Below are 4,127 nucleotides of genomic sequence, written 5' to 3'. Positions count from 1 at the left end.
AAATCTCCGCGAACCTTTCCTGGCAATATTGTAGATGCGGCACCCGGCCCAGCCACCGGGGGCAACCGCCGAAAGTGTCCGCCCTCCTGGAGCGAAGGCCCGGGCAAGGCCCGTTTCAAAAACCTCATACGGACTTCCGGAGCCCGAGCCCCGGCGCCAGGTCGACCCAGGGCCGACCTCCCGGGCCCCAGAGAGGCTCGTCTCCGCCGCGGAAGCCGCCCGCCGCCCGCGCCGAAGGCCCCCGGGCCCGCCCGGCCTCCGGGCAGGGCACCGGGGAGAAGTAGGAATCGTGGCCGGGCTCCTGGAACTCCTGCCCGGCCTGCCCCGCGGAAGCATGCCGGGTTCTCCCGCCGCGCCGTGCAGGTTCTTCCGCCCCTCGCCGGGGTAGCCGGGCTCCAACCGCTGGGCGCCGCAGCCTGGAAGGGCCCCTGCGAGTCGCCCCCCGGCCTGCACGCCCGCCGTGCAGTCGACCGGGTCGAAGCCGGAATCGCGGCCGGGTTCCTGGAACTCTCGCCCGGCCTGCCCGCCCGGCCCGCCCCCCCGGGCCGGAGCTCCAGTCGACTTGGAGCCAAACTCGGTTTTGACCCCCTCCTGCAGCACGGTCCGGCCCCGGAGGTTCCTCCGTCCGACCTCCTGGAACCCAAGATGGGCATCTAGGGTCCCGAAATCCGTGTCCCCGAAAATCTCCGCGAACCTTTCCTGGCAATATTGTAGATGCGGCACCCGGCCCAGCCACCGGGGGCAACCGCCGAAAGTGTCCGCCCTCCTGGAGCGAAGGCCCGGGCAAGGCCCGTTTCAAAAACCTCATACGGACTTCCGGAGCCCGAGCCCCGGCGCCAGGTCGACCCAGGGCCGACCTCCCGGGCCCCAGAGAGGCTCGTCTCCGCCGCGGAAGCCGCCCGCCGCCCGCGCCGAAGGCCCCCGGGCCCGCCCGGCCTCCGGGCAGGGCACCGGGGAGAAGTAGGAATCGTGGCCGGGCTCCTGGAACTCCTGCCCGGCCTGCCCCGCGGAAGCATGCCGGGTTCTCCCGCCGCGCCGTGCAGGTTCTTCCGCCCCTCGCCGGGGTAGCCGGGCTCCAACCGCTGGGCGCCGCAGCCTGGAAGGGCCCCTGCGAGTCGCCCCCCGGCCTGCACGCCCGCCGTGCAGTCGACCGGGTCGAAGCCGGAATCGCGGCCGGGTTCCTGGAACTCTCGCCCGGCCTGCCCGCCCGGCCCGCCCCCCGGGCCGGAGCGCCAGTCGACATGGAGCCAAACTCGGGGTTGACCCTCGCCTGCAGCACGGTCCGGCCCCGGAGGTTCCTCCGTCCGACCTCCTGGAACCCAAGATGGGCATCTAAGGTCCCGAAACCCGTGTCCTCGAAAATCTCCGCGAACCTTTCCTGGCAATATTGTAGATGCGGCACCCGGCCCAGCCACCGGGACGAACCGCCGAAAGTGTGCGGCCTCCTGGAGCGAAGGCCCGGGCAAGGCCCGTTTGAAAAACCTCATACGGACTTCCAGGCCCGGAGCCCCGGCGCCAGGTCGACCCCGGGCCTCCCTCCCGGGGCCCAGCACGGCTCGTCTCCCCCGCGGGAGCAGACCGCCGCCCTCGCCGAAGGCCCCCGGACCTGCCCGGCCTCCGGGCAGGGCACCGGGGAGAAGCCGGAATCGCGGCCGGGCTCCTGGAACTCTCGCCCGGCCAAGCCGCTCGGCCCGCCCCTGGGCCGGAGCTCCAGTCGACATGGAGCCAAACTCGCGGTTGAACCTCTCCTGCAGCACGGTCCGGCCCCGGAGGTTCCTCCGTCCGAGCTCCTGGAACCCAAGATGGGCATCTAGGGTCCCGAAAACCGTGTCCCCGAAAATCTCCGCGGACCTTTCCTGGCAATATTGTAGATGCGGCACCCGGCCCAGCCGCCGGGAGCAACCGCCGAAAGTGTGCGGCCTCCTGGAGCGAAGGCCCGGGCACGGCCCGTTTGAAAATCCTCATACGGACTTCCAGGGCCGGAGCTCGGGAGCCAGGTCGACCCCGGGCCTCCCTCCCGGGCGTTAGGGCGGCTCGTCTCCCCCGCGGGAGCAGCCCGCTGCCCGCGCCGAAGGCCCCCGGACCCGCCCGGCCTCCGGGCAGGGCACCGGGGAGAAGTAGGAATCGCGGCCGGGCTCCTGGAACTCTCGCCCGGCCAGGCCGCCCGGCCCGCCCCCCGGGCCGCAGCTCCAGTCGACATGGAGCCAAACTCGGGGTTGAACCTCTCCTGCAGCACGGTCCGGCCCCGGAGGTTCCTCTGACCGACTTTCTGGAACCGAACATGGGCATTTAGGGTCCTGAAAACCGAGTCCCCCAAAATCTCCGCGGACCTTTCCTGGCAATATTGTAGATGCGGCACCCGGCCCAGCCGCCGGGGGCAACCGCCGAAAGTGTCCGCCCTCCTGGAGCGAAGGCCCGGGCAAGGCCCGTTTGAAAAACCTCATACGGACTTCCGGAGCCCGAGCCCCGGCGCCAGGTCGACCCAGGGCCCACCTCCCGGGCCCCAGAGAGGCTCGTCTCCGCCGCGGAAGCCGCCCGCCGCCCGCGCCGAAGGCCCCCGGGCCCGCCCGGCCTCCGGGCAGGGCACCGGGGAGAAGCCGGAATCGCGGCCGGGCTCCTGGAACTCTCGCCGGGCAGGCCGCCCGGCCCGCCCCGGGGCCGGAGCTCCAGTCGACATGGAGCCAAAATCGGTTTTGACCCCCCTCCTTCGGCACGGTCCGGCCCCGGAGGTTCCTCCGTCCGAGCTCCTGGAACCCAAGATGGGCATCTAGGGTCCCGAAACCCGTATCCTCGAAAATCTCCGCGAACCTTTCCTGGCAATATTGTAGATGCGGCACCCGGCCCAGCCGCCGGGAGCAACCGCCGAAAGTGTGCGGCCTCCTGGAGCGAAGGCCCGGGCACGGCCCGTTTGAAAATCCTCATACGGACTTCCAGGGCCGGAGCTCGGGAGCCAGGTCGACCCCGGGCCTCCCTCCCGGGCGTTAGGGCGGCTCGTCTCCCCCGCGGGAGCAGCCCGCTGCCCGCGCCGAAGGCCCCCGGACCCGCCCGGCCTCCGGGCAGGGCACCGGGGAGAAGTAGGAATCGCGGCCGGGTTCCTGGAACTGTCGCCCGGCCAGGCCGCCCGGCCCGCCCCCCGGGCCGGAGCTCCAGTCGACATGGAGCCAAACTCGGGGTTGAACCCCTCCTGCAGCACGGTCCGGCCCCGGAGGTTCCTCCGTCCGCCCTCCTGGAACCGAAGATGGGCATCTAGGGTCCCGAAAACCGTGTCCCCGAAAATCTCCGCGGACCTTTCTCGGCAATATTGTAGATGCGGCACCCGGCCCAGCCACCGGGACGAACCGCCGAAAGTGTCCGCCCTCCTGGAGCGAAGGCCCGGGCACGGCCCGTTTGAAAAACCTCATACGGACTTCCGGAGCCCGAGCCCCGGCGCCAGGTCGACCCAGGGCCAACCTCCCGGGCCCCAGAGAGGCTCGTCTCCCCCGCGGGAGCAGCCCGCCGCCCGCGCCGAAGGCCCCCGGACCTGCCCGGCCTCCGGGCAGGGCACCGGGGAGAAGCCGGAATCGCGGCCGGGTTCCTGGAACTCTCGCCCGGCCCGCCCCTGGGCCGGAGCTCCAGTCGACATGGAGCCAAACCCGGGGTTGACCCCCTCCTGCAGCACGGTCCGGTCCCGGAGGTACCCCTGCCCGACCTCCTGGAACCCAAGATGGGCAACTAGGGTCCCGAAAAGCGTGTCCCCGAAAATCTCCGCGGACCTTTCCTGGCAATATTGTAGATGCGGCACCCGGCCCAGCCACCGGGGGCAACCGCCGAAAGTGTCCGCCCTCCTGGAGCGAAGGCCCGGGCACGGCCCGTTTGAAAAACCTCATCGGGACTTCCAGGGCCGGAGCCCCGGCGCCAGGTCGACCCCGGGCCTCCCTCCCGGGGCCCAGCACGGCTCGTCTCCCCCGCGGGAGCAGCCCGCCGCCCGCGCCGAAGGCCCCCGGACCTGCCCGGCCTCCGGGCAGGGCACCGGGGAGAAGTCGGAATCGCGGCCGGGCTCCTGGAACTCCCGCCCGGCCTGCCCCGCGGAGTCCTGCCCGGGCTCCCGCCGCCTTGGCCCGGGACGACCACCCCTCGGCGGGGTGCCT

The sequence above is a fragment of the Alligator mississippiensis genome, unplaced genomic scaffold (genome assembly GCF_030867095.1).
Source record: "Alligator mississippiensis isolate rAllMis1 unplaced genomic scaffold, rAllMis1 scaffold_20, whole genome shotgun sequence".
Classification (NCBI taxonomy): domain Eukaryota; kingdom Metazoa; phylum Chordata; order Crocodylia; family Alligatoridae; genus Alligator; species Alligator mississippiensis.
This window is presented reverse-complemented; position numbering follows the sequence as displayed.